Source organism: Larus michahellis, chromosome 2, assembly GCF_964199755.1.
Source record: "Larus michahellis chromosome 2, bLarMic1.1, whole genome shotgun sequence".
Lineage (NCBI taxonomy): Eukaryota > Metazoa > Chordata > Aves > Charadriiformes > Laridae > Larus > Larus michahellis.
In genome coordinates, this window is record NC_133897.1 from 52,390,463 (window position 1) to 52,402,658 (window position 12,196).

Sequence of the window (12,196 nt, forward strand, 5' to 3'; positions counted from 1 at the left end):
TCTCTGTGAACCACATTTTCAATCGGGTTTTTCCTCTGCCATCAGGTACAACCGTCTGCGCGTCCTCCTCATGTAAAACTGAATTTCTGCTAACCATCTGGCTTCTGCGCTGGGTTTTCACACAAATTATCCTGCTCCCCCTTTAGGGTCCGGAGAAACGAAGCCACGCTACCCTTAGGGTGGGTGGTTTTATCACTTGGCTCCAAACGGAGTGCGTCAAAATGATGGGGAAAAGCCATTTAAAAAAAAAACAACAAAAAAAAACCCCAAAAAAGCCAAACCAAAATGCAGTCAAAAGTACAGCCCCAGTTGTTGTCTTGGAGCTGCGTGGATACGAGGTGGGAAAACTGCATGTGTAATGTTGTTTCCTAAGTGACTTACAGAAATCAAAATCCACGGGTGGGATTTTGCAGTTCTTATTCAGGCAGAAAGTGCTTGTACGAATCAACATGTTGAGAGGAATGAGCAGCCAGTGGGGACTAAATTATCCGGCATTTCATGTAACCTCCGAACTCCCCAGCATTGTTATTTCGGAGTGTTTCACTTCAGAGCGGAGAAGCCAAGGACCAACCCACCTCAATTCTGGCGTGGAAAGCGGAAAACACTGATTTTTGGCTGGGAAGGGACTCTGACCTAAACACTGGCACAACAAACGGCCTTTGCTCCATCTTTGCAAGCCAGGGAAGTGTTTGTCAAACCAGTCACCAGACAGAAAACGAAACTCGGGTGTTTTTATTTTTTCACTCAGCTGTAAAACTGAAACTTGGCAGCTGGCAAGCCTTTCGCCGGGGGGATGCCGGGGCATTCCCTTTCCTGCAGAGCAGAATACTTCCCAAAGCTGCGTCCCTGCCACCCGCACGTGTTGCCAGCGAATGGCCGAGCCTGCAAATTATTGCATTTCCTGATTCGAAAGGAGTGGGGAAGGAACAGAAACCGGACAGGGCGGACTGACGCGCAGGGATGCAGTGCCGCACGTCTGTGTGCATGGGCAGGCAGACACGTAGGTGAGCAGTTAGGTCTACTGGCTGATAACGGGGCGCTTCAGCGCAGAAGAAGGAGCACTGGGAGGAGGTGCTCATAAAGTCCAGCAAGGCAGCATAAAATCACAGAATCACAGAATGGTAGGGGTTGGAAGGGACCTCTGGAGATCACCAAAACCCCTCTGCCAGAGCAGGGTCACCTAGAGCAGGTTGCACAGGAACGCGTCCAGGCAGGTTTTGAATGTCTCCAGAGTTGGAGACTCCACCACCTCTCTGGGCAGCCTGTTCCAGTGCTTTGCCACACTCAAAGTAAAAAAGTTCCTCCTCATGTTTAGGTGGAACTTCCTGTGTTCACGTTTGTGCCCGTTACCTCTTGTCCTGTTGCCAGGCACCACTGAAAAGAGCCTGGCCCCATCCTCCTGACACCCACCCTTTAAGTATTTATAAGCGTTGATAAGATCCCCCCCTGAGTCACCTCTTTTCCAGACTAAAAAGACCCAAAGACCCAAATCCTTCAGCCTTTCTTCATAAGAGGGGTGTTCCAGTCCCCTAATCATCACGGTAGCCCTTTGTTGTACCTTCTCCAGCAGTTCCCTGTCTCTCTTGAACCGGGGAGCCCATAACTGGACACAGTACTCCAGCTGCAGCCTCACCAGGGCGGAGTAGAGGGGGAGGATGACCTCCCTCGACCTGCTGGCCACACTCTTCTTGATGCACCCCAGGATGCCATTGGCCTTCTTGGCCAATGATGATGATGATGTATAAAGCCCTTTCTACCTAGCTCCTACACCCCTTCTGTTGCAACTGTAGTGTAGAGGCATTGGTGTGGGTACATTTCCATGGAAAAACTTCTCTTTTGGATGGGAGAGTGAGTAACAGGTCCCTCCACTTCCTTGTCACTCCACCCATGAACCCGTGCATCATAGCTCGTGATGGGCGACACGCTTTTAAAGTCAAGCAAACATCCTGAAATAATCACCCCGATAGAAGCTGCAGCTTGGATACCTCCATGAAACCACACCTACACCACAAACTTTTGCCCTCATAGCTGTAATAGCTGAGCTGCATCCAAAGAAGCGTGGCCAGCAGGTCAAGGGAAGTGATTCTCCCCCTCTACTCTGCTCTGGTGAGACACCACCTGGAGTACTGCATCCAGCTCTGGAGCCCGCAGAACTGGAAAGACGTGGACCTGTTGGAGCGAGTCCAGAGGAGGGCCACAAAAATGGTCAGAGGGCTGAAGCACCTCTCCTATGAGGACAGGCTGAGAGAGTTGGGGTTGCTCAGCCTGGAGAAGAGAAGTTTCCAGGGAGACCTTATAGTGGCCTTCCAGTACTTAAAGGGGGCCTACAGGAAAGATGGGGGCAAACTTTTTAGCAGGGTCTGTTGCGATAAAACAAAGGGTAATGGCTTTAAACTAAAAGAAAGATTTAGACTAGATATAAGGAAGAATTTTTTTACAATAAGGGTGGTGGAATACTGGAACAGGTTACCCAGAGAGGTGGTAGATGCCCCATCCCTGGAAACATTCAAGGTGAAGTTGGACGGGGCTCTGAGCGACCTGATCTAGTTGAAGATGTCCCTGCTCATTGCAGGGGAGGTTGGACTAGATGATCTTTAAAGGTCCTTTCCAACCCAAACTATTCCATGATTCTGTGGAGGTGCATCCATTGCATGGAAGGGATGGGTGTTGGCACAAGGCTGATGCTAGAAATCTTTTTAGCTTTTTAGCTTCTTTTTCAATGACGGGAACACCTCACTTTGAGGGGAAGAACACCCTTTGTAACACATCCAGGAATGAGAGTTGCAGCACGTGTCACAAGCCCTTGGCTGTGCTGAGCTTGAGGGAGTTATTACACCAACAGCTTTTGCTTTCCTGAGCAGCCAGCATCTCCCGGTTCCTGAGAGCACAGCACTGAACTCAGGTCAGATATTGCTACATCTTACCAGAGACCTGTGTCTGGTGGGATGCAGATTCAGCTCACGACTGAAGGCGTTGCATCTATTGTAGAGGCAACATGCACCTGACACCGACACAACCTGAACTGGTAAATCGACATTGTCGTCTCTCCCTCGAGGACCTGAGCAAACTATACCATATGTATGATGTCCTGGGGACATCAATCAGCCTTAAGGGCTCTGACCAACCTCACCTGGGTTCCTCCAGCCCATGGGCCCAGTGATCATGGGGCTGTGTCTGACCCTGGTTCCTCTCAGCAGGCCCCATCCTGACTCCCACCCGCAGGCTGACATCCCAGCCTGGCCTCAGCCCGTGCCCATTCCCGTGGAGCTGCCCGATGCCCTGGGCTGGGGGCTGTGCCCAGCTGCCCCCCAGCCTGCCCAGCTCCCTCACTGGGGGCAGTGGGATGGACCCTGGCTGGGGAAGCCCCTGCCCGGCTGGTCCCCAGGGTGTCCCCATGTCTCCCTGGCTGGCCCTTGCTGCTCCCTGATACCGTACACGGAAAAACATGTTTTTCCTGGTATAACTGCCCCGCATGAGAGAGTTAGTCAACAATAATACACTGGCCATAAACGATGTCTCCAGCTATTACAGCTATGAGGGCAAAAGTCTGTGGTGTAGGTGTGGTTTCATGGAGGTATCCAAGCTGCAGCTTCTATCGGGGTGATTATTTCAGGATGTCTGCTTGACTTTAAAAGCGTATCTCCGAACCAACGTAGTAATACCAGTGATGAACTTGTGCTTACCCTAGCTTATTTCTGAGGGCAAGAAACACATCCCAGAGAAATCAGGTAATTCAGAATAATAGCTTTAAAAGAACTTTTAATGGAATCTTAAGCAGATAATAAATAAAGGATAATGCAACACAACTAACGGCAAATACATGCCTATTTTATTATTTGGCTTCTAGTTGCCCTAATGCTGAAAAACCCCTTCACATCTCTCCTGTCTAATGTATCTGGCTTATTATCCTTACCTGTTACTCATTTCCTTAAAGCCTGACTGCTTAATCTTGCCTGTGTCAGCATCATATAGGCTAGAATACTTGTAAACCGTCTGAATGTCTACTAAATCACTTTATAGCCCTACAAGAAGAGGTCGATGTCATTGTACAAGGTGTTGTACAATGTACCCACACACAATTATTGGTGGTCTTCGCAAAACGAGGGGTTTTGTTCCTCCTGTGTTTGCCATGAGCACTGTCCACAGCTGATTTCTGGTGTTATTCTTTACACTCTTAAAATAGTTCTAGCACAGTATATCCTGAGCTGGGACTGGAGTCACAGAATCACAGAATCACAGAATGGCAGGGCTTGGAAGGGACCTCTGGAGATCATCTAGTCCAACCCCCCTGCCAGAGCAGGGTCACCCAGAGCAGGTTGCACAGGAACGCATCCAGGCAGGTTTTGAATGTCTCGAGAGATGGAGACTCCACCACCTCTCTGGGCAGCCTGTTCCAGTGCTCTGCCACCCTCAAAGGAAAGAAGTTCCTCCTCATGTTTAGGTGAAACTTCCTATGCTCAAGTTTGTGCCCATTACGTCTTGTCCTGTCCCCGGGCACCACCGAAAAGAGCCTGGCCCCATCCTCCTGACACCTACCCTTTAAGTATTTATAAGCATTGATAAGATCCCCCATCAGCCGTCTTTTTTCCAGAGCGAAGAGACCCAAATCCTTCAGCCTTTCTTCATAAGAGAGGTGTTCCAGTCCCCTAGTCATCTTTGTAGCCCTTCGTAGCCCTTAGTCCTGTGACAGCAAGCACTGTGTATCTTGTTAGGAAAGCAATATAACCTTTTACACCACAAGGCCCTAGAGGACTACTCTGGGGATGTCCCTCAGCTAGACTTTAACCTGGCTATCGATAGCAGCATTAACGTTGCAGAAGCATAAAACTCATTTAGTACCGCACAAATAGTTACCTTCCTTTACCATCCCCTTTTACGGCTGCTGAACAATTTGGAATAACCCAGCCAGTTCGAGACTGTTTACATGAAGTGTAGTCACTCCTGCAAGAGCAGTTCAAATAGTTTTACAAGAAGCAGAAGCTGAGCCAAGCGAGCGATGAAGAATGGGTAGGGAGAGCAATAGGTGTGCCCAGGGTAAAGAAACTGACTCCTCCTGCACCCGTCATCTCAACCTATTTGTTTTGGAGGCAAAACAGCTGAGCAAGGGGGAGTGGGGGCAAAGGAGGAAAGAGAGAAAGATGGAGAATGGAGAAGAGGAGGAAGGTTTTGGGAAAGGCACTCCCTGAGACTCACTGGTACAGGCTGGGACTGCTGAGTGTCCCCAGCAGCAGTTCCTGAAGGAATCGGGGGAAAGGGCAACGGGCAGCTGGCAGCAACAGAACAAACAAAACCATGGGGCTTGTCATCAGAGATGAGTCATCCTGGGAGAAAGCTGTAATAATAGTAAAACAAAGATAATTACTTGTGTACTCTTCTGTTTTGAAGTAAATCCATAAATTTGCCCCAGTTCTATTTCAGGTAATTTCAAGCCAGTAACTTCAGATCCATGACCCTGTGCTTCCATACCAGTATGTTCTAATGGGGTGCATCTGCGTACGGATGGTGTGATACGGGAATGCCAAAACCCCCAAGATAACTAAGACTGCATGAAGCCAGTCATGAAAGTAACAGTAGCAATGGGCCATCGGCTGCTTTGGAGCGTGAAGGTGAAGCTTTAATCAGCAAACAACACATCCATCTACAACACCAAGGACCGGATGGGGTTTTAGCAAGAGAGAGTGGCATTGAGCCTTACTTCATGAGAAACAGGGGTGACAGGCTTGGTGACAGAGAAGAAGAGGAATGCTCCTCGGAAGAGATGCCCCAAGGCCAGGAGATGTTTGTGCATCGAGAAACCAGTCGAGAGTATGTGCAGGCTAACCAGGACAACTAACTCAAATATGTTCCCATCCAGGTCCCAGCACCAGCACACTCCTAGCTACACATCAGAAAAGGCTGGCAGGATTTTCTCTGTTTCTTTTTGTAATGAGTCCATGCCAAGTTTTAAGCAGGAGGTATTTGTTTTTACTGCCTACGGTGGGCACCACCATCATGGATACAGAGGAGCAAACAGCTTCTCCAAATTCCTCTTCTCCCCTTACGCGATGCAATCTCTCAAAACCGGCTCATGACAGTGACTACTAAAAAGGACACCTTCTGCCACCCATCCTCCAGGACCTTCCAAATGAGCCAGGGTGATCCCCTCCATCCCAGGGGTGCAGTGTGGCCGGCATGGCCACTCCTGAGCATCCAACCACAGCACCGCTATGTCCGTCCCATCCGTGCAGGACGTTTCCTCCAGCTGCAGGGCTGCTTGTTTGGTCAGTATCCAGACTTTTGCCTTGTTCTGGAGTTGCTTGGCAGGACTTCTCTTCCTGAATTACTTCCTCCTTACCAAGCACCATACCCAACCCTCTCACTCACATAGGAAGCGGTGAAAAACAGATGGCTTTTGTGCCTATTCCAGTTTGTCAAGAAAAGAGCCTTATCTGCAAAAATGTGCATCTGGTTTAACATTTACTGTCATACTACTAGAAGATGACAATACAGCTCTGATTACCTTCAAAAGTGGCAGGGATCTCTTTAATTTAAAGTCTGAATACTACTTATTCAAATGTCTCAGCAAGCTTTCCACAGCACTTTTCACTCTCACAGTTAACTCTCACAGACCTATTTTAGTACAGGCAGGCAACAAATCCTGAATTACATGCTGCAGATAAGATTAAAAAAAAAAAACCCAACCAAACAAAAAACCCTAAAAGCTCCAGAAGTCTCTGCAGAATGTGACGCAAATTTTATGCAATTCCGCAGGTCGCCGTGCTCTTCTGGTTACGTGGCTCCTCTGAACAACAGCCACGTATTGCAGCAGGGGGTGTCCCTACAGTTGGGCATGTAGATATTTGCTTTAGGCTTTTTTTTTGTTTTGGGAGCAAGTCTCTCCACGGAAGTGAAACTCAAAAGTGAAAATGTCGTGGAGCTTCTTCAGCAGCCCGTTCGCCCTCCACTAACATAAAAGCTTCTTGTTACCTCTTATGATTTCCCCCACTTTCCCTTCTCTTCCCCCCTCCCCGTTACAGCCCAGTAAGAGAGTAAACCACACGCATTTTTACCCTGGTCATTTTTATTCTATTAGTGATGTCGGTGCAGTCACCGCAGTGGTGCACACCTTGGTGCCTCCAAAACCCTGCGTGTCTTCTCAGCTGACTGAAGCCCACGGTGCTTTTGCTACTCTTGAAGAGAAATTAAATACCCTGAGAACAGCCGTGGTAAAAAAATTCCCAGACCCTGCCCAGTAACTGAATAGTTACATATTTATTAAAATGTGACCTCTAAATTTTAGAGCATGCAGGTCAGTGGCTGGAGGTGAGAGAGAATGGTTTATCCCCTGTTGCGCTTCTTTGTGGAAATTAAACATTTTTATTTATTTTTTTTGTCATTTATTTTACCTTAGAAAGTTCGTGAATGTAGAGGTCATTAGGGAGCTCTTGGCCCAAGACTCAGATGTCCCTCGAGAGCTAGTTCACCTACTAAGGGAAAGACAAAGGTATTGTAACTTCAGCGTATGTATGTTGCCATTCTTGTGAGGCATTTAAGTTAAAGAGCAAAATCAAAATGGGACTTCTTCATTCTCTAGTAATCACAATAAAAATTAGGTTAAAACACCCCCAGCATTTACTGCCAAAGAAAATATTAGAAAACAATTATTTTTTCCCTGCAGTCCAATCATGCAATAATCACAGGACCATAGAAAAGTCCAGGTTGTAAGTGGCCTCCAAAGATCATCTGGTCCAACCTTTGGTGGGAAAGGGAACATAGATGAGATTATTGAGCACCCTGTCCAGTCGCATCTTGGAAACATACTGTGATGGGTGCGGGGGGCTCCTCTACTGCATCCCTGAGGAGGTTGTTCCAGTGATTGATTGCTCTCACTGTAAAAAGGGTCTCGTATGTCAAGATTAGTTCACCTGTATGTAATTTACATTATGTTTATTCTCCAATTTATTTCCACTGAAAAATCTTAACTGGGGCAATATTTTCTAGCAAAAGCTCCTCTTTTAGCAAAAACTGAGGCTATGTATAAAGACATGCGAGACGTAGTCTTGAGCAACTCTTGTGCTCGTAGAAGCACATTGTCACCTAGCACAGAACCGTGAGATACCGACTCAGAACTACTGCAGCTTAACAAGTGATCCTGTGTCAGGTGAGCAACGCTAACTGTCTTGAATTATATATGGGATAATTTGATTTCACTGGAACATGAGTCTGAGGCTTTTTTCTCTCTTGGGGTGGGGGGGTGTGTTGCGTGTGGGTTTTTTTTAGGTAGGCACTGCATTTCCTTGGAGCAGCTCCTTCTCTGTAAATAGGTTTATTAATATATCAGTGCTATTGCTTTTGGTATTGATGTATAGCCAACCATTGCAGCACAAGTTCTGGGTTAGTATTTTATTCTGTATCCTAAAGCTGCATGAAATTTCACGGCAAGATGAGTAGGTCTGTATTCAGCAATGGTTAAGGGTTAAAAGAACTGCCTGGACGCTCTCCGGGTGCTTGTCAAGGCAAGCTGAAAAGAACCAGAGGTTTGTGAATCAAGGTTATTTCGTTTGCATTCTTGTAGTTCTCTCTTTCTGTCTCAACTGGAGACAATTTTAAGAAACTATCATAAACTTTTGCTGCTGTTTGGCAGTAAAAACTGTGAGAAGGGTGAAAGATAATATTTCCCATTAACATGCACGTGAAGGAAAATGATTTAAGGGCAAACAAGATGACATTTCCAGAGACTGGACTATCACCTTCGGAAAAAGCTGTTTCTTGCAAGGAATTTTATAAAAGTACCAGTGTAGAAAAAAAACCCTGTAACTGGAATGCTGCTCAACTTGCTTCCCTTTAAAAATAAATATATAATCAGGCTTTTTTGCTCAAGTAATCCTCATCTTTTAACCTCCTATTCTACCTGAGCTGCAGTCTAAATCCCTCATAATTTTAACCTTTTAAATTGATTTCATCACTCTTCAGTCCTCTCTCCCGTGTAGCAGGTCTCTGCCTTTTTGTAGCCTTGCCTCATGTTACAGGGTGTCGTCTTGGGTTCTTGTTTTGTAGAGAGGACGGTGGTGTGCCAACCAGGATTTACCTGTTTCCCCCTGTGCTACAATCCCATGCTCCAATTCTTTCACTATTTCTTAATACTCTCTTTTAATTGCTTAAGCCAAATAAAGCAATGTTGACTTTGAAAGGGTCACTAACAAATTACAAATAAGTTAAAAACTATTTCCTGAGCCTCTTAATACATTTGAACTGGAATAGTAAGTACATACTGCAGATAATAAGTGGGTGAGACTTGAAAATGGTATGCAATATAGTAGATTAAGATTATCAGACCCAAAACTAGACAGATCTTTGCATTTGAAAAAAAATAATAGATTTTATAATAAAAATCAAAGAATTCAAAATCCATATTGTTTAATGGCATTTGGGTCACATCTTCTCAGCAGTGAGAAATATTTTTTAAGACTGCAGTTATTCCGCTGCATTATTTTTTTTTTCTTTTTAATTAAATGGTTCTCTATGTCTCCAAGGAAAAACTCACTACACTCCTCTAGTGGCTGTGGAGCTGTTTCAATTTTGCATGTTTCTAAGAAACTAATTCTTGCTTCCTGAAATTTCTTAGCATTGATTGATAAATACATCAGCTTTCCTCTTTGGGATCTTAAAAAGCATTAAGATTCCAACAGGCTTTTTTCATTCTTCACCACTTCGGTTGCCCTGACACCACTTCTGAGCCCTGGCTTCAAAATACACTGGTTAAATCTTCCTAAATTATTTAAATCTAGATAATTTATTTTTTATTTGCTTCAATAAAACCAAATTCATTTATTCTTTATCCTCTTAGTGAAGGAAAAAAAAAAAAAGCAGCTAAAAATCCAGAGAAGTATTTTACTGTGACACACTGTTGTAACCAGGCTACTCTGGTAAATTGTTTTTAGTGCTTAAGTTAAGTTGTTACCGATGTTTCCTTTCTTTAACAGATTGTCACACAAACCAACAGCTTAGACATGAATGTGTTGTATCAAAGCCTGTAAGGTATGACCAGGCAGGGCTGACCTCCAGTAGGTGCCGTTGTGATGCAAATACGAAAAAGACTTTTGATGGCTACTCGCAGTCAAACAGAGAAACAGACTTACTCACACGAGCTTCAACATGGACACTGGGAGTTTGGCACAGAGCGCACAAGATTTTAAAGCTTCGTGCAAGCAACATCCAGTCAAATGAACGGCATCTGTGTGATGGAAACTGTAACACAGGTATAATAAAAGGTGGGGATTTTCCTCCTGGCTGGTCAAGGGCAGATACTGACAGCGCCAGTAGCTGTCAGCATCGACATGGACAAAGAAGAGTTTGAGTAAATGCGTTTGGTCCCCGATTGTGCACTGAGATCCAGCAGATAGACGCCTTCTGCTTTCCCACTCCTGTGCCCAGCTGCTCTGGATAAGGCTTGTGGCAGGCCGTCCAAGGCCACCGAAACCAGATTCCTCCCCTAGGTTCAGATCCTAGAGCAAAGCCAGATGAAGCACTGAGCTTCATCCACTCTGAAGCTCAGTGTTCCCCATGCTCCCAAGATCCCCAGGTGGGTGGATGGTTGCTCTCTCTTTGTGCTGATTAACCCTTTGCCACCTGCCCTGCTCATGGGGACTTTTACCAAGGTCCTGAACCTTTTCCTGAGAGTCAAAGCAAAAGTTTGCCATGGCCCAGGCACTGCAACCAGAAGTGAACCTTCCCGAACAGAAGCCACGGCCAGGGAGGTGTCAGGGCAGGACTGCTGGCCTCCGCCCAGGTAGTTTTGACAAGGACAAGAAGTGGGGAACCTGAAGTCAGCCTCAAAAGCGGCTTTTGTGGAGATCTCTGATGCCTGGGGACACTGCAGGCACCTGTCCATATGGACAGGAATTACACAGTGACACTTTATAGCAACCGTCCTGGACAGTGCTGAGGACAAAAATGTCCTCGCAAGGCAAAGGACCTTATAGTCGAGTACCGCCAATCCATGTTTCACGCACTGAATCCTTAACACTCACGAAACGTGTTTTTGCTTCATGCGTCACACATTCCTTGCAGGGCCTGTATCTTCTCCATGCCCTTGTCCAGGGCACAGCTGTGAGCATGGCCATGAGCCTCTTGTTTAAAGTGACAACCATAAAGGTACAGTTCTCAGGATGTTCTTCTTTTTTTTTTCCCCTTCTGCAGAGTGAAAACTGCTTTATTGATTGCTCTCAACACTTTGCAATTAATGTGTGATCCCAAACATGAAGACAGGCATTTATGAAGACGATGAGATGAGAAGTCACTGAAGTTACATGACATTAGATGAAGAGGTGCTAATAGTAGACCATCTTCAACTGGAATGATTTCCGTTGCTTGGCATTGCAGCTACAAGAAACTCATAAAGGACATGAACGTACTGTGGTGTTTTCCACACTGACGCACCCACTACACCACCCTGACAAGGCACTGCAGTGATGCTGCTCTCCTGGAGACGCCTTTGCTTCTCTGAAGCTCCATTTGCAGCTTGCCTGAGAGACGTGGAGCTTTCTGTGCTTCATGAAATGCCGTGAAAAGCTGTTTTGCACCAGGAGGTGCCGGTCTGTTACAATCCTGTTACTATACACAAAGGGAGAACAGTACAGATAATCTTCCGTGCCTTTTGATGCCGGGAACCTCGAGTTGTGCAGTACTGAAGGGGCCTCCAGTGCACGTGCAGTGCACCATGCGGACCCTGTCCACAGAAAGGGTTATTCCATTTTGGTCATTTGAGCTACTGTAGGATTTTCTTGTGTGAAAACAACTCCATTCATCTCTTCTGCTGTTAAACAGAAAGGATGTGTGCATGAGAACTTATTGCTGCATTTCTAGATAAGGGCAAGGCCATGCAGGTGGTGTAACTGCTGGTATGGAGGGGGAGCTGCCTGCAGGCTCCTCCGTTAGAGTGAGGTGAGGCTGCCCTGCAAACAAGGGATCTGTGAAGCACAGCACAGGCTCAAAGACCACGCTGGGTGCACAGCAGCTTAGCGCTTATGTCGTCCACTAACTCCTTGGCGTGCAACGATCTCGTGGTCAGGATCACTGTAAGAGCCAACAGGTTTCATTGCGTCATGGCTGTGGTCCTTTTCCCAGCTGCAGCCACAGGAAGAGGCCTCCCATCTCCTGCGTGCTGGCCATGCTCCAACCATGGGACCCAGCACAATACCTGGGGCCGTACATGCTG